Consider the following 25,726-nt stretch of genomic DNA (forward strand, 5'->3'; position numbering starts at 1 on the left):
AATAAATGAAAATCCGGCGCGAGAAGTGTACGATTATATTTGTGTGGGTTTAAACCGACGTTGTGCGCGCGTCTGCCCCGTTTGCACGGGAGATCCTGCAGCAGCAGACATCTCCATCTAGCCGTGCGCAATAATTGAAATGGCGCATTTGGCTGCGGGCGGACTGTGAGGGCGCACAGTGAATGATGTCCAGACGTCATTTGCTTTTAATGGCCTCCAGGAAATTTGCCATTACAATTCTCACTGACATTAGAGCACAGAGAGGAGTGAGGGGGGAAAGCGCCGCGTGCATGAGCACCAGATCCAGATTTTCTCTTTGTAAAAAGAAAACGCGTCTTTTATCACCACTTTATCAACAAGTTCCAGTGCGCCTCCCGTTTTAGCGCGAGCGAAGAGAGACTTTTACTCGTTCAGGGAAGGAAAATGTGTTGCCTTTGTGAAAGAGCCTGGGGGAATATTACATCAGACGAAATGACAATGATTAAAATCAGCCTTTCTGCCTCTCCAAAGTCTCAGGAACGGCGTGGTGACACTTGGCTGATGCGTAAACCGTTATGCGCTGAACTTTAAACCCTCGCCAGCTATTTTTACTTTGCGAAAGAGCGCGAGGCTAAATAATCGAGGGGAATATCGGGTTTGCATCTGTTCCAATGAGCCTGCTCGGGTTTGAGTTAATTGTCCTCTAATCCCGTGGCCCCAGAGGCGTTTGCGCAGCCTGGAGCCAGAATTCTTCTTTCGGCTCTGCTCTGATTTAGAGACGGATTATTGGCTTCCTTCTGCCCATAAGCAAAGCAGCAGATTCACCGTGGCCAGAAAAGACAGTGGCGAGGCTGATATACGCGACCGAATCAGAGTATTAAGAAATAAGAAGATCAAGAGGGGGAAGGAGAGCTCTGGTCTCCTGGAGAAGGTAAGATAGTCCTGCGCGCTTTTGCGCTCGAGCTCTGAACGCGTCCAGACAGCAGCAGTGCAGCGCGCTATAGTCGCCCAGACCCTTCGCGATCCACCTATGACATGTTTTAATGCAGTTTGACGCGATTTTCACTCCGGACAGGAAGAGAATAGCTAGGCTGGATCGTTTATCGGATTGAAACTTGACGCGAACCTTCATCTGGGAGCCGATTGATCGAACCGGACTCGGAGCGCGGACACCTACGATGTTTGAAACGGTACCATTTCCGCTTAAATCTCACCTCAATGTAGAGTAGATGATTCATGTGATGGTGCTTTTGTGGTTTTTACGAGAATGAGTGCAGCGCCGCGAGAACGCGACGCGTCCTGAAACGCGTTCATTCTTTTCTGATTTCATAACCTGATTAAACACCCCAGGCATCCAGAACCTGTGTTATTAGGAGGGGATATGCCTCATTCCTGAAGCTTTATCGCTGGGACCTGGGAAAGAGACGCCATGTTGTGAAATGATCTGAATTGAAGTTTTAACCCGTAGGGCACCGACCTGAAACTGGAGAAAGAAAGCAGGAAAAGTGTGTGTTGATTTCATTGTATGTGTTCCGAACGTTTCATGAAAAGGCACTGTACAGATTCCTCTATTATCTGTCTAGCACAAGCGTGTTTGGTGACAGGGAAACCGAGGATTGGATGAAAGTTAAAGATACTCCAAGCCAGTAACCAGCGGGTCAGGATGGGTTTGGAAGCAGCTAGACTATCTACCGAAATGAAGCATCAAATTTAAGCAAACGCAGAACGTTTTCCAAACATTAGGTTCAGAAGGCAGGAGGGTTTTTGTGAGGAAACCTAATCTGTAATTATTTTTCATATGTTGCATTTTTATGATCTGGAGTATTTTGAGCTCATAAACATGAGTCATTTTCCTCATGTTTATATGATAGCTTGACCATCTTGACTTTTCTTCACTCTTCTACCTGGTCCCTCCTATTAACAAAAAGAGAGAGAGAGAGAGAGGGGGCAGATCCACTGTATTCCCTCCGTGTTAATATCTGGGCTTTTGGTTACAACACCCGTAGCTATATGGAGATGAGGGATAGCTTCAAATGCCAAAACATCTTAAGTCTTTTTTTTTTCTTCTTTCAATGGAATCTGTAATGTATCATCTTGCTTGTGTATTAAATGAACATTAGTGCTGAGGGCTTGGTGGCAACACCCTGGAAAATTCTGCCGTCTGCCTCGAGCGCATCGCCTCCAGCGCTGGAGCTGAGCGGAGCCTGTAACAACCGCCTTCTGTTTACCATGTATGGGTAAAATAACAGGCGTGCAAATGAGCCAATGCATGGAAGAACTTGTCGTTGAAATCCCTTTGAACTCCAGGTTCACAATGAAGCAGTCTTTCTTATGACAACTGGAATAGGTTAAGTCGTATTTCCATGTGGGCCTGCGTGATCCGGGCATTGTGAGGTAAAGTTCTAACTTGTATAAACAAGCCTTTAGGTTTGGACAGAGTTAAAGTCTTTTCAGTAGACAATCTTCCAGTGAAATTCAGGAGGAAAGTGGGTTCATGTGTGAATGCACATTTGATGATTCAAATCAAAGTCACTCTTGCACTCTTTACAGTAGTAGAGATTTATTCTGAGCACTAGAAAGTGTAAAGTGCATATCAAAACCAGCCTTTACACTGGCGTGCATTCATTGAGCAGATGCATTTATCCAAACTGACAGAATGCCACAATGCAAAGTTGCAACATTGCTCTGAAAAGAGCTAGAACATAGATGAGACTCTGAAACAACAGTGAAAGAGTAATTTAAGGCTATGCATTGACAAATGCAATTTGTGCATTAAAGTTCAAGCTAGTAGACCAGCTGGTCAAGATGCAACTACAAGTTTAAGATTTAATTTCCAGCAAACACAGAACAGAAAAATTAGCACAGTATGTGGTTCCCATTTGATGTGGTCCCTGTATTAAAAAAGTGCATTAGAATTTGCCAGATGTAAACAGAGAAATTGCATTTTAAAAATGCAGCATATAGAGTTTTCTTAAGGATTTGGAAGATGATTGCATCATAGAGGTCCAAGTGATGCTGGAAGTTGAGCGATTCTCAGTTCACTAACAGCGGATTCGTGGTTGGAAGTGATGCCTGGCGTTCCACGTGAACGCGCACAATGCCCTCGTTTCCCAAATGTTCAGATTGGTTGCTGAAGTGTCGGAGGATATCACGTCTAACACATAACACGACCTTTAATTAGAAACTTGCCTTTTTTTTCTCTTTCCCATCCCCGGAGGCGAACACCTCGCATATCTCTCTCCCTCTCCCTCTCTCTGCAGCATTAATAAACATCCTTGTATCCTGCCCTCGGGCTGCACCAGTGAAAAGATGCAAACATACTTCATTAGAGCTGTGGCAATAATTTGTAAGCTAAATATGCGATGGGGCAGATGAGAAAACGATCTGATAAGACTCGCACAGACGCTCAAGGTGGGAGAGACGCTAAGGCACCGTGAAGATGCATCAGCAGCATCATTTCTCCATGGCTTTCCCGTTTCTCTGCTTCCAGGAAGGGAGAAGCATGTCACGCCTGTCTCTGACCCGGTCTCCGGTCTCTCCTCTGGCCGCGCAGGGGATTCCACTGCCGGGCTCAGCTCACCAAATCCAACGCACCCGTTCACATCGACGTGGGTGGCCACATGTACACCAGCAGCCTGGCGACCCTCACCAAATACCCAGACTCACGGTAAGACCCCTGGCCTCTTGTCCTGGTACGTAAAAGCATGCAGTCAGAAGTTTAATGTCAAAACGAAGTCAGCTTTTCGTTATTTATGTGCACTTTGGCTTTTTTTGGGGTGTGCAAATGTATGTTTTTAGCATTTTTACATTATGCAAACCATTTTGAAGTGTTAGAATCATTTAGCTTGAAGTGTTTTTTTTTTGAGGAACTCTTTTTGGCATAAAATGAAGTTTAAGATGCTCTTTGGTCTTGTTCGTGTAGCTCAGTAAAGCAAAGCAAAGCAAAGTCACATCAAATACTGAGACATTCACAAATGCATCTGCATTTTGGTTCATTTTCTTAGTATTTAATTAGAAAAATGTGCTAAATAAAGTGCCCTCAGACTGTGTATTTGATATTGGTTGATGGAGTGTTTGATAGTATACAGTACTAGTCTGAGTGGTTTACTCAATCAGAGCTGATTAGAGGCTAATTATCTGTTCTGATGACGTGTGAATGTGATCAGAATTCCCTGTGACTCGCTCTGTCTGATCCTCGATTGTGACTTTATTAGGAGAGAGACAGAAATGTAAGCGGTGCATTCGTTGCTTTCATCATAGTGTGAGATGAAGTCTTATTTCTGAACAGAGAGAGAAACATTTCGAATATTGAATTTCATTGGACTTGATCAGATGATAAAAACCTTTTTAGGTATTATGATTGAAACACAATGCAAAGTTTGTTCAGTTTGTTTTGAGTCTGTATAGTTAGCACCAACAATTTGTATTGTTTCTATTATAGATTCTGTGCGTTACCTTTTTTTTTTTTCATCTGTTTGTGTTTTAATGGGTAAAGCAGTGGTTATAAAGTAAATATCATTGTTCTATTTCATTAACTTGTTCACTTAAGTCATGCATAAAGATGTCTGAATGTCATTGCATTAGAAACAGTATCAAACTGAGTTTCTGTATCTGCTCAATGCTGCAGGATTTTTTTCTCTTCACTAACTTCACTTTTCTTCATCATTTTGAAGTCTCAGTGTCTTTAAATCAGCTGGTGTTTTTAGTGGATGAAGCTTACGCAGATATCAGAGTATAAATAGTTTTTGTCTTCATTTTCAACACTAGATTTGTTATTTTATAATTTCAAACTATACAGACTTGTGAAAAGAGTGTTGAAAACAACAGATTAAAAAATTGGGGTCAGTAAGACTTTTTAAAAGAAAAAAATACCTTTATTCAGAAATTATGCATTAAATTACTTAAAAGTGACAAAGACTTTTATAATGTTAGAAAGATCCTGAGCAGTAAATCATCATATTAGAATGATTTCTGAAAGATCATGTGACACTGAAGACTGGAGTAATGATGCTGAAAATTCAGCTGCACATCACAGAAATAAATTACAGTTTAACAGATATTCACACAGAAAATAGCTGATTAAATTGTAATAATATTCCACTGTTTTTACTGTATTTTTGACCAAATAAATGCAGCCTTCATAATCAGAAAAGACTCTTTCAAAAACATCAAAAAATTTTTGCGAATCTAATGCAATGACATTCATGCATTAAGTGTATCTTAAGTGTCCAAATACTTTTTGCAGAAATTGCTTTCATTTGAGTCCACAAAAGACTGACCATCCACACACATTAGCACCCACTTTCTCTAATCACACTGACAAGTAGGAAACCCACTCATGGATGCAAACACACACCGGCACAGCGACAGTTAAACAAACACTCTCCCAGCGTTGAGCCTCAGAAGCCGAGCTGACAGCTGAGAGAGTCCAGTTAAAGAACCTCAAGTTGATGGTGTCTTTTAATAGATTGATCCCTTAATAATGCAGAGCAGGAAAAGAAACTCGCTTTATAACTAATGTGTGAACATTCATCTCCCTGCAGCTCAGTCGGCTGAAGTGACAGGACATATGAAAGTTTCATGCTCGTTCTGTGGGGTCTTTCTGACAGAGATCGGTAGCATGAGGGCGGTTGTGAACAGCAGCTTGTGATCGTGAGCTCATGTCAAGTGTGTCGTGAATGTTCATGCTGAAGTTATCGGTCACTTATGAAGGAAGATAGCCAGATCTGTTGACCTGCGTCACTTTTATAGAATTACTGAAACAAACAAAAGATTAGTTTTTTATTGCTCTTTTTAAATCTTAATTTTTTTAAGTGCATGTGATTAAATGTTTTTATTTGGAATTTCAGCAGCAAATCATTTGTAAACACTTTTTTTGAATGCAAATGCGAATGCATTATAACAAAAATGCATGAAACAAAAGAAAAAAGCATAAAAATGCATGAAACGGATGCACACAAAATAACAAGAATTCAATAGTAATATTAAAATTAAAAAGTAAAAATAATTTTAAATAAGTTCAAAATGTTTCAGTGCATGCAACAACAAAAAAAAAAATACTTGTTTCACTTTCGTGAAAGGGAAAGGAAACACAAGGTTTTGACTCTTTGAAGCTGAACTTGTTTACATCTGGAATTAATATCTGTTTCATGCAGTCCAATCACAAGTGTTCAGTGCTAAATTTAGAGGGTAGATTGGATCCAAAGCCTTTTGTGACTCACTCATAATGCATACGTGATTAGATTTGTAGACTTGCCATCCTGGACCCACCTACTCACCTGTCAGTCATTTACAATAACGTATGCATTTATGCAGGCGCTTTTAAACAAAGTGGAACAAAGGCAATTTGTCACAGAGCCAACAATATTCATAATATACAATGTCAGGTTTATTAGACAACTAGATTAGGAAGCAAGCTATTTTTTTTTTCAAGCATGCATACAATCATGCATATATTGTGAAGTCTTGTGCATGTATTTATGTTTAGGGCTTTTCCATGTTTTTCAACTAGTTGGATGTGTTGCATGCATTGACACACGTAATTTGCTTTTGGATCAATACCAGATGTGAACAGGACCTCAGTGACAGGTCAGACTGGTGTTTGTTCGGTCAGATCTCTCTTCTACACGGCTGGTCCTGTTAACAGAGGAAGTGAAGACAGTCTGACAGGAAGACAGGCAGGACAGATGCTGTGTGCGACTGAAGCAGAGTTTCTTTTCCCGTTTGTCTTTCAGAGACACAGATTCACCTGACAGAGGTGCTGCCGCTGATTTACTGAAAGAAAACAGACAATAAAGAGAGAGAAACAGGCTGCGTTCACACACACATTCAGTGTCTGGGATTGATCACGTCGGGGATCCTTTGGTCCTCTCTTGACTGCTTATTTAATCTTGAAAAATGCAACTTCTTTAAATCTTTTTTCCCAGAATACAGGCAGACATTCAGGTGGGTTTTTAGTATAATGTGGTGTTTGACTTCAGCGTTAATGAATCTGCTCCAGTCCACTGCTGAATGTACAGGACAGTTTGAGACACAGCCGATAGTAAATGCATATATATTACATTTTCCTACTTTGTACCTTCCTAAGAACTTTTTTTTTCAAGTTAATTTAGTATTTGTGTGTGTGTGTGTGTGTGTGTGTGTGTGTGTGTGTGTGTGTGTGTACACATACATTCATGCATACATACATTTATAAAAAATATTTGTTTATTTTTATGATTCAGAGTTAACTAGTTAGCAGTCAATAAAATTTTTTTTTATAATAGAAAAATATATATATTTATGATTTCAGTTAACTCTAAAAGCATAAAAATAAAAAAATTTATGACTATAGTTAACTCTGAAATAATAACAAATGAAATAAGAAAAAAAACATTAATAAATTTAAACATTTTTATTGTATCTTTAATTACTTTTTTCCCTAATTTTAAGAGGTTTTGAAATGTTAAAATCAGGAGAATTATACTTTGTGCCTTCCTAAGGATGTATATTATATTTTTAAAATTATATTTTCAGTTAATTTATTATTTGCATTTGTAATAGTATAAACAAGTATTTACTTTTAGTATTTATAATAGTATTTTTATTTTTAATATAATTTTTATTTTAATGTTTTCAGAGTTAACTAGTAGTCTGTTAACTCTGAAATCATAAAAATAAAAAAATAAAAAATTATATATATATACTATATATATATATATATATATATATATATATATATATATATATATATATATATATATATTCTATATATAGCTATCTATAATTGTATTATATATATATATGAATGCTAGCTAACTTGTTGTGTTAGGCCAAATTTTCCAAATCCATCTTTTTCTCCAACAAGTGAAAAGTCACCATCAGCACACTGTAAACTCAAATCCAGCTGAAGGTTAATCAAGGCCAGATCTTTATTCATGTGATAAATATTTCAACACAGATGAATCATAGGTCGAAGAAGTTTAATTTTTCAAGATTTCAAGTAGTCAGAAGTGCCTCTAATTGAAGAATCGCCTTCATACCTCACACATGGACTGAACCCGCTCTCAAAATCCAGTCGTTTGTTTATAGAAATGGCTTGTCTCTTTCCTTCATGATCAAACTGAACCGTATTCACTGCTCTGAATGAGACTGACAACCATATTCCCCTGCTGTGTGAACGCAGCCACAGAGATTTAGAGGAAAAGGAGGATGTGGGAGAGAGTATCAGAGAAAAGATGGAGAGAGAGACGGGTGGGGGAGAGGAGGAAGAAAAGAAAAACAGGCAGCATTTTAATTGCTTTTTAAAAAAAAGTGCAGATGAAAAACAGTGTTTGCCTGGAGGGGCATGGTGAAATTCTAGCTGGAAGAATTGCAAGACCATATGAGAAAGGACGACCGCAGGCGCTACAGGGAGATGAGTATTGGTTTTTTATAAAGCATTTTGCATCGATTTCCAAAGGGGGGAAAAGAGAGAGAGAGAAAAGACAAGAGCTTTAGAAAGTGCATAAGGTGACGCCTATAGAGTAGACTTGTGTGGAAGAGTCTGAATTTCATCGTGCATTAAAGAAAGAAACAGTCTGTAAGTGCATGCACCTGGCAGAGCTCAATGAACTGTGTTTGTGTTTGCAAATCACTTCCTTACGCAGAGTCAATAGTCAACGTTCTACAGTAAACGTCTTTATACCTCGGCTGTTGTTCGTTACACAGGCTTTGACAAGCAGTCGGCTTGTCTTCTTAGTGCTTATGGAGGGCCGTCAGCTGATCCAGACACTGTAGCAATGATTAAAGAGGAGATTGCATCGGAGCGGCGATAGCGCTGTCTCTCGGCTAGGAGCGGAAGGAAATGCTGATCGTATCAGAGTTCATAAAGAGAGCTGAAGTGCACACAGAAAGATGAAGGTATTTTCAGGTATCCTGTGTTTAAGGACGCTGAATAAGGCATTTGTGATGTATAATAGTTTTAGCATTGAAATGTTGTGTATCATGCATAGTAAACGGTTATGAGACGATTAGTAGATTAGTGGAAGAATGTATTAGAGACATCTGCACTTTTTGTCTAGTGATGGACATAAACTCTGTTCCAAAACCTAGTGAGCTGCCTACATAGGGAGCATCCCAACTATCATGGAAGCTCACAAGTGACTGATTTGTTTTTTTATTGTACTCTAGTAAGTATCAAAATAAGCATAAAATAAAAAAAAAATTTTTTTAAAAATTGTTGTTGTTGTTGTTGTTGTTTTATAATTTAACATTTTTTTTAATGATTGCATTAAATGGTAAAATTTTAAAAAATAAAAAATATTTTTGAAATTAAAAATATCTTTGTTTTATTCTTATGATTTCAGAGTTAACGGATTTATAGCTAACTTCTTGTGTTAGGGCAGGTTTTCCAAATCCAGCTTTTTCTCAAAAAAAAAAGAAAAGAAAATATTATCATGTATTTAAAATGTTTGCACTTTTTGTCTAGTTTATGGACACAAACTCTGTTTTAAAACCTAGTGAGCAGCCTATGTAGGGAGCATCCCAACAACTCACAGAGCCTGACTGATTTTATTTTATTTTTTTTTTTTTTTTTATTTATTTTTTTTTGGGGGGGGGGGTGGTTGTATTATAACAAGCTGTAAAATAAGTATTAAATAAACAAAAATATTATTTATAAAAAAAAAAATTTATTTACTTTTTTTGCAGTTAACTCTGAAATTATAAAAACCAAATATATATATATATATATATATTTTTTTTTTACAATTAAAAGTATACTTTTTTATTGTACTATAATAGGCATCAAAATATTATTTTAAAAGTATACTTTTTTGTTTATATATTTTTGCAGTTATATGTAGTACATATATATATATATATATATATGGTATGTTATGATACATATATATATATATATATATATATATATATATGTATATAAGCAAATGCTGTTTCATTAATGCTGGACAAGCACAGATCTGTTGTTTTATCTTTTCAAACTTGCTTAAAAAAAAAAGGCATTGATGGTTCCATGAAGAACATTTAATCATGAAGAACATTAAATCCACAGAAACTTTCCATTCCACAAAAGATTCTTTATAGTGAAAAAAAAATAAAATGTTCTTCACACTAAGAAAAATTTGTTCTTGTAAGGACTGATCACTGAAAGGTTTCCAAACTTGTTCTTTTTTTATGATTTTACTTTCAGTGTGATTTTGCTTTCTATCGTTCAAATAAATGATATAAACTTGCACAAAATACATTAAGATTTTGTTTGTGTGTGTGTGTTGTAAAGTTGCTTAGCAGAGGTTGTAAGAAAAGTACAAGAGTGCAGAAAACAAAAGCAATAAGAAGAGTGGATCTAGATCTCTCTATCCTTCTCTATATCTCGTTTTCTCCTTCAGGTTCGCTTCATACAGATTTTGCGATCGGTCAATAATTAAAACAGGCCTTATTCCAGATCACAAGAAGTTGTTGGACTTTAAACAGTTTCATCCTCATGTTTGGTTGCACAGGAAACTTGTTGCATAGTGATTGTCTAGTTTACATATCTGCAGGCTTTTTTACAACTGTCCAGCTTTCTGACATCATGATATTATGTGTGAGTTATTAATTGACATGTGACTGGTGAGATGATGAACCAGCGCTGTATTCATCTCACAGCAGCAAAGGACTTGAAATGCTTTTCTTAGCCACTCGAATCCGCCTAAAGCCTCTTGTTTCAGAAGCCAGCGTTAATGCGTTTTTGGCCGGCCACTAATAAAATTGAAAAATAAATGCTAATTGTTTCATGCATTTAAAGGAGGCTGGCCTCACTCCATTAACTGTGTGTGTGTGTGTGTGTATGTGTGTGTGTGTGTGTGTGTTTTAATTTTCAGGATCAGCAGGCTGTTTAACGGAACCGAGCCCATCGTTCTGGACAGTTTAAAGCAGCATTACTTCATCGACAGGGACGGAGAAATATTCCGCTTCATTCTCAGTTTCCTGCGAACCTGCAAACTGTTGCTGCCGGATGACTTTAAGGTAACGGCGTTCTTCTGTCTGAAGCTTCGATTCAGTGGAGTAGAATGTAGTGTGCACATGTAGTGTACTACAGTAAACGCTGTATACTGCTACAGAATAGTATGTGGAACAGTATGCAGTATGCAATGATAAAAGCTGCATTATTTTCACATGACCTCATTGCCAGTGTTATTTTGGTATCTTTCAGATGCTGTTATAGGTTTCATTAAAAATTTTTTTTTTTTTTTTTCAGTTTTCTATTTTCAATAAGTTTTCGTTTTTAATGTGTCTAGATAGTTTTTTATTTAGATTGTTTTTTATAACACCAAGTCAAAATCAGTGTTATTTTAGTATAATTGAGATGCTATTATAGTTTTTATCAATATTTTGAATTAGTTTTATTTTTCTATTTTTGTTTACATTTTTGTTAAATTGTTTTATTATTGTATAGTTAATTTTTTTTTTCATTTTTATTAGTTATTTCTTTTTTAATTTGTCTGTATAGTTTTTATTCATTTTTATTTCCATTTTAATTTTAGTTATTTTTAATACAACAAGTTAATTGTTATTTTAGTATCATTGAGATTCTATTATAGTTTTTGTTTATGTGTTGAATGTTTTTAATTTTTTGTTGTCGTTTTAATGTTAGTTTTAGTAATTTTGTTGTGCTTTTTTGTCATTTTTATTTTAAATATGTTCTCTCTACATAATATTTGATATATATATATTAATACGGTATATAATATATGTCCCTATAATAGGTTTTATCTTGATATATTATATATAATGTATATAAATATGTCTATATAGTTTTTATTGATTTTTATTTTATTTTTAGTTATTTTAGGACTCCGAAACAAAAGATAATTTTAAGTTTTTAATACTTTTAACTTATCATTTATTTTATTTCAAGTAACAAAATATATTATAATAAAATTCAAGGCTTTAGTTTTAGTTAACTAAGTTAGTTTTTTAGTTAAAAAGACACTTTATACTAACGTCTGCTGTAGCTCCCCTTGTGGCAATACTGAGAATGCAGTGCATTGCAAATTGAAGTCTGATGCATTTCAAGATGCAATAATGCACATAACCATAAAAAAACAAAAAAAAAATACACAAAATAAAATGACAAGTCTATAGGCAGCTCTTTCAACTGGTGAGTTTTTTGTGTTATAAGATGTCAATCATGACAATTGAGTGAACATGCCAGAACATATTGTTGGTCGGTTTGATTTTTTATTTCTGTTTGTTTTTGGTAGCTTCCGCCCTAGTGCCGAACATTATGGGTCGAAAAATCCACATAGATAAATCAGACAAAAAAAAGAAAAAAAATATGTTTCTGATTGGCTGTGATCATGTCATGACAAACCACTTACTACTTACTTATATATATATTATATCTAATATATAAATAAATATAGATATATATATATATATAATATATATATATTTATAAAATATTAGTGCTGTCAAACGATTCTTTTGCAATGAATCACATCCAAACTAAAATTTTTGTGTTACATATATAGGTATTCTGTTTATATGTAGTATGTTGTTTATTATATATATATATTATATATATATTATAGAATAATACATATATATATACAAGACATGTATATTATTTCAGAAAAATATGTTTTGTGTTATATACCTATACATATTATTTAGAATATCATTTTATAAAAGTATAAACATGTACACTACATGTAAATTATTTTCAAAGTATCATACTGTAATGTGTGTGCACTAATATGACACATAATAAATATACACAGAACACACACTATATTATGCACAACATAACTTTGATTTTGTATGTAGATTTAATCGTGATTAATCGGTTTTGACAGCACTAATATTTTAATTAAATATATAGTATGAATAATCTCTATTTTTTACAATCTTTTAATCTTGATCTGGATATCACTTTGTTTTCCTCTCTCGAGTCGGACAAAGAGCCCAGTTTAGACTCTTGTGATCTGCTGATCAGCGTGTGTGAAATCAGACAGAAACGTGTGTTAAGCGTGTCTTTATCTGTGAGGCATCGTGACTGTCATGGCCCGCGGCGGCGTTCGTTTTGCTAAATCAATGTGAATGCTGAGCTAAAGCTGAATATTTTTGCATCTCTCAATGGAAAAAGCATCATTTGTACCAGAGATTATCAGCTGCTAAGCTCGAATAAATAAAAGCATGATGCTGCTGCTGTTCAAAGGATCTGACCTCTACATCAGCATGTGTTTGACAAAATCAAAGAGAAATGGTCATCTCATATTCGTATTAGATGGAGACGGGGGAATATCTCTGTCTCTCTCTGTCTGTCTGAGAGATGTTGTCTTGCCGGTGGGCGACAGAGAAAGATCATTATTTTGGATCACACAGCGCCCTGTCGGAAAAAAAAATCGCCTGAACATGGCTTTGAGGCTAGCGTATCGTCCTGTTTTTCTATCCGCTCTTTTTGGCCCCTGCTCGGTTTCTTTCTTCTGTCCCTCTCTTGTATCGGGCTCTTCGGCATGTTGCATGAAGCTAGAGCTTTAGAAGAATGAGTGCTGCTTTAAAAACAAGAGACCCAGGCGCACTCCTTATCTTTTAATACCTCACTGTTCCCTCCAGCGCTGATGCACCGCATGCATTTTGTCATCTGCACTGTGAAGGGCAAAATCATTCCTCAGTATTCTCTCTCGTTTTCAGTGCAAATATCTAAATACTCTTAAATCAAGGTGCATTTACTTAAAAAGTAAAATGACGAGATATTAAGTCTTTTCTGAAAAATGTATCAAAAGTAAGAAAAGTATAAACATCTATTATATATATTTATTGCTAATTAAAAACAGAATATTATTAGTTAAAGTAATTATTTTGTACATTTATATTGTATGACATTTTGCATGTATTTTAAAAACATATTTTCTGCAAAAAAAAAAAAAATCTTTTTTTTTTTCTAAAAAAAAAAAAATATATCGGCATTTACTTGAAAAACTTAAATGACATAAAATATTAAGTCTCGCTTTCTCAAAATAATAATAATCATAAAATAAAATAAATTAATTAAGTGAGTTGTTCAACAGAAAAAGAACGTTTTATTTTTCTAGCCACTGGAAGATTTTTTGTCTTGTTTTAAGACAGTACCTTTTTGATTCCTTTTTCCACAAATAAGATAAATTCTTAAAATTAATATCTTGAATTAAGATTGCCTAGATAGTTTGTTCAGGACAGCAATACTAAGAAAATCATTTTTTTTACATTGTTTTTGTGCTGGAATTTTTATTTGTATGTCACTTTTCACAATACAACATTGTTTAAAAGCAACGCTTTACAGGAATCATTATGTTGATGTTGTTATAATATCTTTAATACCTTCATGCCTTTATTGTCACATTAAGCTGGGGCAAAAAATATAGTTTACCCTTTTGCAACAATATAACAATCAAGCAGCTATAGGAGTATACGTTGACCCTGGAGCACCAAACCAATTCATACGGGTCAAATTTTTCGGAAATTGAACATAATCTGAAAGCTGAATAAATAATCTCTCCATTGATGTGTGTTTTGTTAGGAGGACAATATTTGTCTGAGATACCAACTATTTGAAAATCTGGAATCGAGGGTGCAAAAAAATCAAAGATCTTGAGAAAATCACCTTTAAAGTTGTTCAAATGAATTTTCTTAGCAATGCATATTACTAATCAACAAATTAAGTTTTGATAGCTAGTTGCAAGTACGGAAATTTACAAAAATATCTTCATGGAACATGATCTTTTACTTAATATCCTAATGATTTTTTGACATAAAGAAAAATCTATCATTTTGACCCATACAATGTTTTTTGGTGCGTTGCATTACACAACAAATGACCCCAGAGACTTAAGACTGCTTTTGTGCTGCAGGCACTCACTATAATAACTTGAGTTAATTGCATATAGGTGGATAAAGTTGAATATACTATATTATATCCAACTCACAGAGCTCTAGCTTGTGATAAGTAGTGTAATAACTGTCTGGTGTCGTCTAACGGTTGACTCCGTCTCTGGCGGGGTGTTCTTTGTTTTCACACTGCAGAGAAATACTGTGTGATGTACAATTAGTCATGTAGTTTAGTTACTATTCCGGCTGTGTGTGCACTTCATGACTGTTCATATCAATCTTCAGTGTCAGATTACTCCGGCAGACGTTGCACACAGCCGTATCCTCAGTTGAACTCCAACATTGTTCCTCCCTGCGTCCACACACTCGGCTCCTCCCGCTCCGTGATGGAGAGTCGAGGAAGAAATAGCACCAATCTGTAACTCGTGTGGGAAAATTAAGGGAAAACTGAAAGGGGCTAAAAAAACCCCTGGCAAGACATCCCCGAGCAGTAAGTAAGAGAGCGAGCGTTTGGCAGTCTGCTGGTTGTCTGCCTGGATAAAGAAATGCTGAAGCCTGGAGCTCCGTCACTGAGGGGCTCCAACGAGCACAGAGATCCCGGCCAAAAACGTCTGACTGTCACTGTTGCCCCCGCGGGCGGCGTTGATACCCCTCTGAGCAAAACATGCCACCCTGCACCCCATCGCACTGCTTTTAAAAAGATTCATTCACTTATTGTCTTATTTTTATTATGTAATGTATTTGTTTTTTGCTTTATTAGCAGCTTTTGCAGTAATATCATCACTATCTCATTAAGTATTAAACTTCAGAGTGCAACTTGTCCTGCAATTCTGCATGGGGAAACACCACTTTTATTTTAATTCATTTTAGAAAGTGTAAACATCTATACATGGACAAAAAAAAGAGCTAAATCCACGTATATTGAGGTTACAAACATGTCCAAGCCAAAGTTATATGTATTCATAACTATTTCCCCCCTTATTATGTCCACTTGCAATGTTTTCAAACAATCTCAAAATATATTTTTAAAACTTATATTGCATGCATTTTCAATGCTTTTTTTTTCTTCTAGTGTGAATATCTAAACATTCTTAAATAAACTGCATTTATTTATAAAGTAAAATTGCAGTAAAAAGTAAAATTGCAGTAAAAAGATATTAAGTCTTGTTTTCTGAAAAATTAAACAAAATTAAGAAAAGGATGCACATCTAGTTTGTTTATTGTACTTTAAAAAGATTTTTAAAAATTTGCATATTATTTATTGTTCATTTTATGGATGCAGTCTGAATCCTTTGTATCTTCTTCCATCTTTGTTAGTTTCATGGTTTTGTGAATTGGTTTATTATTTCTACCAAAAATTCCAAAAACTGTCCGTCACATTTCTAGTGCTGAAAGAAGTAAATAAAGTGCTTTTCCATCTACTGTACGTTACAGGATCCGATCTGATTAACCAGTGTTTTAGCACTGAGATTTATTTTATGACAAGCAAGTTTTTCTCAGATATTATTCCTAAATATCTTGAATAAAAAAAAAAAAATAAAAAAACCTATTAGGTTTATGCTTAAAAAAAATACTTAGAATATATTAATATACAAGATATATTAAAGTATAAAATAAAATATATAAAAACAATTTAAAATATATTAATAATCAAGATATAAAAAAAGTTACATTTATTAAAATACTTTATATTATTTTAATACATTTGCACTTAAATTTAAAAGTTTGGGGTTGATAAGATTTTGAAATGTTTTTAAAATAAGTCTCTTTTGCTCATCAAGGCTGCAGTAAATACAGTAAAAACTGTTAAATATTATTATAATTTAAAACAGCTGTTTTCTATGTGAATATCTTTTAAACTGTAATTTATTTCTGTGATGTGCAGCTGTATTTTCAGCATCATTACTCCAGTCTTCAGTGTCACATGATCTTCAGAAATCATTCTAATATGCTGATTTGCTGCTCGAGAAACATTTCTGATTATTATCAATGTTGAAAACAGTCGTGCTGAACAATATTTTTGTGGAAACCGTGTTGCATTTTATTTTTCATGATTCACAGATGAATAGAAAGTTTAAAAGAACAGCATTTATTTGAAATAGAAATCTTTTGTCTTCACTGTCACTTTTCATCAGTTTGATGATGCATCCATCTGTCTGTCTGTCCAGGACTTCAGTCTCCTGTACGAGGAGGCGCGTTATTACCAGCTGGCCCCGATGATCAAGGAGCTGGAGCGGTGGCATAGCAGGAGCGGGCTTAGCAGAGGCGTCTGGCGCAGCCCTGCGACTGCCTGGTGGTCCGCGTGACCCCTGACCCCTCGGCGAGCGGATCGCCCTCAGCGGGGAGAAGGTGCTCATCGAGGAGATCTTCCCCGAGACCGGTGACGTCATGTGTAACTCGGTCAACGCTGGCTGGAACCAGGACCCGACCCACGTCATCCGCTTCCCCCTGAACGGCTACTGCAGACTGAACTCGGTGCAGGTAATGAGATCTGCTGCTTTACAGTCACTAATGGTGCTGCTCTTATCTGTCTGAGACATCGCATGGGTAATTTCATTCAGTCGCTTTATTCCTGCATGTTTTTAACATCACGCTATCCACGTTTTCATCTGCTCAGTGGAGGCGTGGTTGTTTAATGTGGGCGCTGTTTAAAAAAACAGAATAATGCTGAAATAAATAGTTGTCATACTGTCTAAATGTTTAACTGCGTGATTATTAAACTAAAAAGTGTCTTGAGTTTTGGCATCAACAAAATCACTAAGGCTGCATTTATTTATTTAAAAATACAGTAAAAAATTTGAAATATTATTATAATTTAAAACAGCTGTTTCTATGAGAATATCTGTTAAAATATAATTTATTTCTGTGATGTGCAGCTGTATTTTCAGCATCATTACTCCAGTCTTCATGTTCCACATGATCTTCAGAAATCATTCTAATATGATGATTTGCTGCTCAACAAACATTTCTGATTATTATCAATGTTGAACACAGTTGTGCTGCACAATATTTTTGTGGAAACTGTGATGCATTTTATTTTTCAGGATTCACAGATGAATAGAAAGTTCAAAAGAACATCTGAAATGTAGTGATTTGTAATAATATAAAAAATACATTTTGAGCAATTTAATGCATCTTTGCCCCATAAAGTATTTATTTCATAAAACATTTAGTTCATAAAAAAATATAAATATTCGAAACTTTTGAACATAGTGTATGAGCCAGCTAAGAAATAAATAAATAAAATTAAAATAAATATATAAATTCTGGCTAAATAGTTTGCTGAATAAAAAATGCATTAATTTCTTAAAAAAAAAAAAAAAAAAGAAGACCTCAAAGCTGGAATGTATCTTGCATGCGTGGGTGAAGGGCAATCCCCAGAATGCATAGCTGCTCAGAAAAACTAAACTATTTACCCAATATTTGTATGTGCATGATGTATTTTTTGAGCTGATGAGAGTATCATATCATTAGCTTTGCAGCATGTTATTGTCACTTTCATGTGAGTAGTGATATTTGTGTGGCACGTGGAGTTGTTTACTTTAGATTCTGCACATGTTGCATTATTTTTTTATTGTTGGACTATTTAGTCATTTGTCAGACATATTTCTGAGAATTTATTTCTGACCATTGCAATGTAAGTCATGTTGGATAAAAGCATCTGCCTAAATGTTGCGCTGTGTCCTGCTTTTGTTTTTGATTGATAGCATTCTGCGTTCCTGTGGCTCAGTGGTAGAGCATTGCGTTTAGCAGTGCAAAGGTTCGGGTTTGTGTTTTTTTTTGATTCCCCAGGGCACACATGTTAGGTAAAACAAAAAAAAAAGTGTATATTCCCTGAATGCACTATAAGTCTTTTTTGGATAATGCATACATGTAAATGTCTGTAAACATATAAGACCTCTAAAGGGGATATTTTATTTGGTTCCAGACCACTTTAACCGGTTTCTAGTTTCCAGAGTTGTAGTCATGAAATATATCATCACATACCACCCATGCATGTTAAAGCTGATGATATATAATGAAAACGAGTGCTCAAGGCTGTATTTTCAAACAAACACTTTACTACACACACCTCACCAGCGCGCCCCCTCAGGGTCGGCAAAACGTGCCAAAACAAAAACGCCTTTTCGTGTGCATCCATATTTTTTTCACCTCCTTCAAAAACAAAACACAAGAGCGAGAAGAAAAGAGAGGCTAGAAAATGAAATGCATAATTTACAGGTTTCTCCTTTTTAAGACACAGCGCTTCCCTTTTAAAAAAGACTCCAACGTAACAACGCCCAGAGCGGTTTGAAAATACACGTAATTGCATTTTTTAATACCATACTTACACTTTCTCAAACAGCCTCAACCCCTTTATGCTTCTTTTATAGATTTCTAAATGGCTTGCAATAGAATTAATTGGCTGCAATCAACTATAACACAACATCATCTTCCGTGTGACCAGTAAGAGCATGTCCCCTTTCTGTCTGCCCTCTTGTTTGCTCGCTCGAGGCTCTATTTCTTTTCTAAAAAAACTGGTGCATTTCTGTGAAGCGATGAAGCAGTCTTTTTATTTCCCGATAACAGAAGCTCGTTTGTCTGTTTCTGAAGCTTGCTAACTTTACCATGCATCTCTTTCACAAGTCCATTAGAGATACTCAACACTGGTTGGCTACACGAATGATGCATAATGCTGCTAATATGCATAAATATCTCATAAACACACAAACAATGGGTAAAACACTCTGTTTTTGATTAGACTGAACAGTTTTACTTCTCAGTATATTGATAATCAACATTTCTCTAACAATCATACACCATATTGATCAGTTTGTGATTCTTTTCACAGTGCGTTCCTGATTGCTTAGTGATGAAGGATGCATGTCATGCTGCTTTAGATTTGTAAACTGAGACGGAATAATGTTGCTGTCTATGTTTTGAAACAGTCCTCACATTGGAATGCACCTGTGATGTCTTAAAAGTGTTATCTATGTAGGCAGCTCACTAGGAATTGGAGCAGAGCCACTTTAGCATTTAATGCATTGCAGAAAACATGTTTTCATGAATTAATATTTGGCTTGTTCTCCGATAAAAAAAAAAACTGAAATATTCTTATAACTCAAGGAGCCAAACTGCGTTTGTTTTAAAAAAAAAAAAATTTAACCATAAATCTCATTATTTGTTTACATTTTAGGCTTAAAATGAGAGAAAGAATGGGTGTACTATATAAAATATTTTTTTGAATTTGTAAATAAAACAAAAACAAAACATTGTCTTCCTACATCAAAATTTCACGTTTAATTCAGTGTTAATTGCCACATTTTTTTATTTCCTAGCATTGAAATTTTCTGTGTAAGGTACAAAAATGAACAATAATACAAATTATTACACAATAAGATTATAGTTTTAATTAATATTTAGTATTTTTGATTGCATTTAATTTTAGTTAAATTTTGGGTACATTTTTTTTTTTGTCATTTTTAGTAATTTTTAGTAATTTTTTTTATAAAAATTTTATTTCATTTTTAGTTTTAGTTATTTTAAATCATCCAAATTGAACTAAATTAAAATGAGAAATGTTGCCTTTGCAAAGAATAGCTAAAAAAATTTTTTTAAAATATATGTATTTTGTTTTTTTCATATATATATATATATATAGTTTTAAATTTTAGTTTTTTCAGTTTTTACAATCACTATAATAAAAATAAGTCTCATTCCTACAATTTTATTTTCAGGTAAATGTGTTTTGTTTTAAAGGGTGAAGAAGAAAATTATTTTTTGTAGTGTGTTTCTCTAATTATTATTATGAAACCCTCACTGTGATTATTGCGTCGGTGACCTTGAGACCTCGAGAGCGAGTGCTGCTTGTATTATGAAACCCTCTTTAGTCTTTTTAGACGGGCAGCACACAGGCAGCCCAGTTGGGGCGGATGTTGGTGTAAAGGTTTGTTTTTCTCTTTGCTGAAGTGATTATGAACAGGATGCTCGATGTCGGGTTGACTCATTATTGTGTGAATGAATACAGTAAATACCTTTCGGTCTTCTCGACACAATACAGCTGTGATCGGGTTACTGGCTGGAAACATCACTGCAGGCCACTAACCAGCCACACCTCACCTCACACAGACAGAGACGGCGCTCGTTAAGAGAGTTTACACCAGTTTGTGTGTGTGTGTGTGTGGTGGGTTCATACCAAATGGCCCTCAAAAGAATCGTAAAACCTGATTTATAATAAAAATAATATGCCAAAGAACACCCTTGTGAAAAACACACTGTACACTTTAATTAATATGGAAATAATATATTTTAAAAAGAACTAAGCTTAAGAAAGTGAGCAAACTGAATTAATGTGTTTTCACACACTATATTGCAAAATCAAATGAAAATGTATTAAAGTTGAAATTTATGTTGAATGCAATTAGTTTGAAACTTAAGAGCGCTATCTTGAGCCACTTAAGTACCCATGTTATTTCATAATTAATTCTAATTGTTTCAGAAATGTGGTTAAAGTATACTGACTAAAATATACTTTAATGTAAGTTCTATTGAACTTGTATATCATGTGTATATGTATACACACACACACACACACACACACACACACACACACACACACACAGATATGTATACACTATGTGTGTGTAAATTGTGTTAACTTAAAAAGTAATATAAAATTTACAGTTAAATTTATATACTTTACATGTGCTTATGTTAACTCAACCTCCGCACCAAAATAAACGTACTTCTTTAACAGCAATGGACAAAATATTAAAACATACTTGATTAAAATTGTGTCTACTTCAAAGTAAAACTTTTATTTGACATTATTAAAAGCAGGTTATTATAGTTAAACTTGAACTAAAACCATAAAGTACTTTTTTGTTACTTTAAATAAAATACATGTTAACTGAAAAATAAATAAATAAATAAATAAAAATGAAGCAAAATATTACAAGAACTAAAATATTTAATATTTAAATATTTAATTACATTTTTTTATAGTGTGCTTAAGAAACAGTCATGAAAATGTCTTAAGTACACTTAAGTGGCCTTTTATTTCATTATCCACAAGTACAGTTGTAAGATTTGAAGTACACTACAAGTGCACATTCAGTACAATTAAGCTCACTTCTTTTACAACTAAACGCACACTAATGGCTAGATTTGCACTCGATATAAAAATAGAACTGTTTTTGCTCCAAACCAACTAGCAAAGCTTAGCTTCAGCTTTTAAAACGAACTTGTTTAGCTTGAAAAAGTGAGAGAAGAAAACGAATAAACCAGCTGAGAGTGAAAAATCACAGCAGATGAATGAACGTCTGGGACGTAAGAACAAGTGAACGCACCTGCGCTGAGACAGAGAGAGATTGACAGAGTCTGGAGTGAGACTGGAGACAGTGAGAGAGTGAGAGGACGACGGGAACCGCTTCAGAGAGGAAAAACATTTAGCCAACACACACACACTCATAGTGTCCCAAAGCTGAAGCTGTCCGGCTCCGTCCATATCTCACAGTGATGGAGGACCGGGATCAACACAGACGCTGGTGAACCTCCATCAAACTGACAGACGTGCCACAGATACACGAGAGCCACTCTCTCTCTCTCTCACTCACTCACTTCAGTGAATATGGTGACGCACTCGCCGCACACACACACTTCACACACACCACACACACACTCACTCACTTCACAGACACGCACGCACACCACGCATGCACGCACAAGCAGCGCACGCACACACACACATGTGTCTGTGTGTGTGTGTGTGTGTGTGTCTGTGTGTGTGTGTGTGTGTCCTGTTCTGGGTTGTCTTTGCCAGGAGTGAGACACACACGTGACGCTCCTGTGAGAGATTCCCGCTTCCCCTTGTGTCATCAATGTCATCATGAATCTGATTCTTTAACATGAGTGATTGGAGGGTTCTGTGAAACAGAGCAGGCTCAGATGAGTGAGCTTGATGTCAGGCTTATTTTCAAGCTTCAGTGTTCAGTTTGTTTGTTTGGTGTGAAAGCAGTTTTCCAAACTCACCGGGGAAAGTCTGATTCCGGCTTCAGACGGATGCAGTTCACAATGCATATGAATGCAGTCAAGCAGGTTCACTTCTGCGAGTTATGAATATTTAGCATTTTTTTCATGCTCAATAGTCACTCTTATTATAGTGTATAAAGCCCATTTGTTTTGTGTTTCTGAGCAAGTCTCCTAAATAAACCACCTTCAGAAAAAATTGGTTTTTTTAATATATATTTCAAAATATTCCAGAAATGGCCAAACAAATATTTGCTAAAATATGCTTCAGAATATATTTTACGTGATATTATTTTCTACTGCACACGTTTGCAAATAAATTTTCTACCTTTATATATGTCAATACAAAAAAATACTTACACATATATCACATTTTAAGAAAAACTTTATTTGTTGTCTTATAACGCGTGGAAAAAATATAAACACATTTTAATAAAAGGTCAGTGAGGAACATGCTTTAGAATGTTGCCAAAAAAAAAAAAAAAAAGGAGAAAATTACATTACAAATATATAAAAAACATAAATTAAACATTATAAAATCCTAAAGTCAAGTTTTGACTGTTCCATGTGGACTTTTGCATTTAGCTTAAATATTTTGGTGAATGAAGGTTTCTCAAAACTATTTTTTTGTTTATTTGTTTTTCAAAATAAATTTTGTTTAGCTTCACATATATTTAGAATATTTTTTAAAATATATTTTGGCCAGGATTTTTTTTTATTCTGTTTTATTTTTTCAGCATATGAGAAGTACTGTTTAATTGTTTGCTTGTCATTTTGTAGTGCTTTTTTTTTAATGAAAGGAATTCATAGATTTATTCAGCGAGGATGGCCTTAAATTGATCCAAGAAGTGACAATAAAGGATATAATAAAGTTACAAAATATTTCTATTTTAAATAAATGCTGTTCTTTTGAACTTTCTATTCACCTGTGAATCCTGAAAAAGAAAATATATCACGGTTTCCACAAATATATGAAGCACCGCAACTGTTTTCAACATTTTCAACAGGAGCATATCAACATATTAGAATGATTTCTGAAGAGTGGAGTAATGGTGCTGAAAATCCAGCTTTGATCACAGAAATAAATCACATTTTAACAGATATTCACATAAAAAACAGTTGTTTTAAACCACAATAATATGTCACATTTTTACTGAAAACTTTTTGAATTGACTATTAATGCTGATGTCCTTCAGTCTGTCATGTTTGACCGTGTGTGTGTGTGTTTCAGGTGTTGGAGCGTCTCTTCCAGAAGGGTTTCAGCGTGGCTGCTTCCTGCGGCGGCGGCGTGGACTCGTCTCAGTTCAGCGAGTACGTTGTGTGTCGCGAGGACAGGCGGAGTCAGTCCATGAACACGCCCATCAGGATAAAGCAGGAGCCGCTGGACTAGAGACACGCGCTCAGGCCCTCGGCCCCTCGACACACACACACACACACACACTCTCATACACTCTCTCAGCGTTTATACGGGGAATGTAATCAAACCAGAAACCCAAAGAACTCCAGCAGGATCTGAGCCACGCCCTGTTCCACCCAAACCACCAATCAGAGGACGCCCTCACGCATACGGAACGCAGGCTCCGCCCCTCTGCTGGTGCAGTGTGTGTCATTATCTCATGACGATTGCAGCGTGGTGCTTACTTCGTCAGGGGCCGGGGGTCTATTTTTTTGGATTGTTTTTCATTTCAACCTTGTTGTTTCTAAAGACGTTTTTCACTCCTTATAGCACCATGTTGTATGCAGTTAGCAGTATACTAGGCGGGAGTTTTGTGTTTATTTCTTTTGTTACATGAAGGATGATGGGAGTGGCGTTCTGAAGGCATTGCATTTGAGAGACTTTCCTGGCAGGAAAACGCTATTACACCCTCGAGCAGTCTGGGCTTTAATGTGTTCGGCTGCTGAAGGTTTCTTTGTTTAAAGGAGCTGCAAGCAAACGTGGCTATTTCTAAAGCCAGAGCGAGCCAGAACATTAAGCATATCGTTAAACATCTGAAATTTTTATAAGCTCTCTAATGCTTGAATCAAATGGGTTCTGAACTATACAGAACCTACACAAAGAGTCGTGTGTGTCAAGAACAAAATGTAAGGAGCTCGAGGCAAAACACTGGCAGTGAAGACGTATGATTGTGTCTATAACGGTACGTTTGCACCTAAATGCATCTCGAGATCGCGTGAAAACAAGCCGCCCGCGTGTTTAAAGATTCAGTGGAAATAGACTTAAGTTGGAGCGCGCTGACAGAATGAGGGTACTAACTATGATGCATTAATTTTTAAACAATCTTTGTGAATGAATAATAACTATTCATTAGCCCAGTTTATCAGGTTTAGTTTGAAGTTGTCCGGTTTCTATTTTGATGTCAAAATGTTGTCAGATGCTGAGTAAACGGCAGATACGTCGTGAAAAATGTGCTTCATCAGATCACGTGTGTGTGTGTGTTTGTGTGTTTGTGTGTGTGTGTGTGTGTGTGTGTGTGTGTGTTTGTTTGTGTGATGGAATGTGTGTGTGTGTGTGTGAAGTCTCACAGCCGCGTTTACCACTGGACAAAATTTCATCAACAGAGAGAACTTACAACCGTATCAACACTGCAGATGCACATTGTTGTGCTGTCTGTAAAAAAAAAAAAAGATATTATTTGCAAATATCGTAAATCTATCGCCATAGTTTATTTAACATTTGTAACTTTTTTTAATTTAAAATTTGTAATTGTAACTGTTCCATCAAAGCCTACTTGATTTAACCCTTCTATTGTCCAGTTAAAAATTATATATATATATGAAATACATAAAATATATTACAATAAAAAATATATAATTTTTTGTACATGTACTTTTATGATTCTTCAAAATTTCATCATCCAAAAAAAATCTTGTTTTTATTTACTACCAGATGTTACCAGTGTAATTTTAGTTT

General features: G+C 35.3%; 1 pseudogene; it reads left to right on the forward strand.

The window, feature by feature from the left end:
• LOC122144592 lies at positions 1-25,280 on the forward strand (annotated as a pseudogene).
• Positions 25,281-25,726: the final 446 nt, after the last annotated feature.

The sequence above is a fragment of the Cyprinus carpio genome, unplaced genomic scaffold (genome assembly GCF_018340385.1).
Source record: "Cyprinus carpio isolate SPL01 unplaced genomic scaffold, ASM1834038v1 S000006731, whole genome shotgun sequence".
NCBI classification, from domain to species: Eukaryota; Metazoa; Chordata; class Actinopteri; order Cypriniformes; family Cyprinidae; genus Cyprinus; species Cyprinus carpio.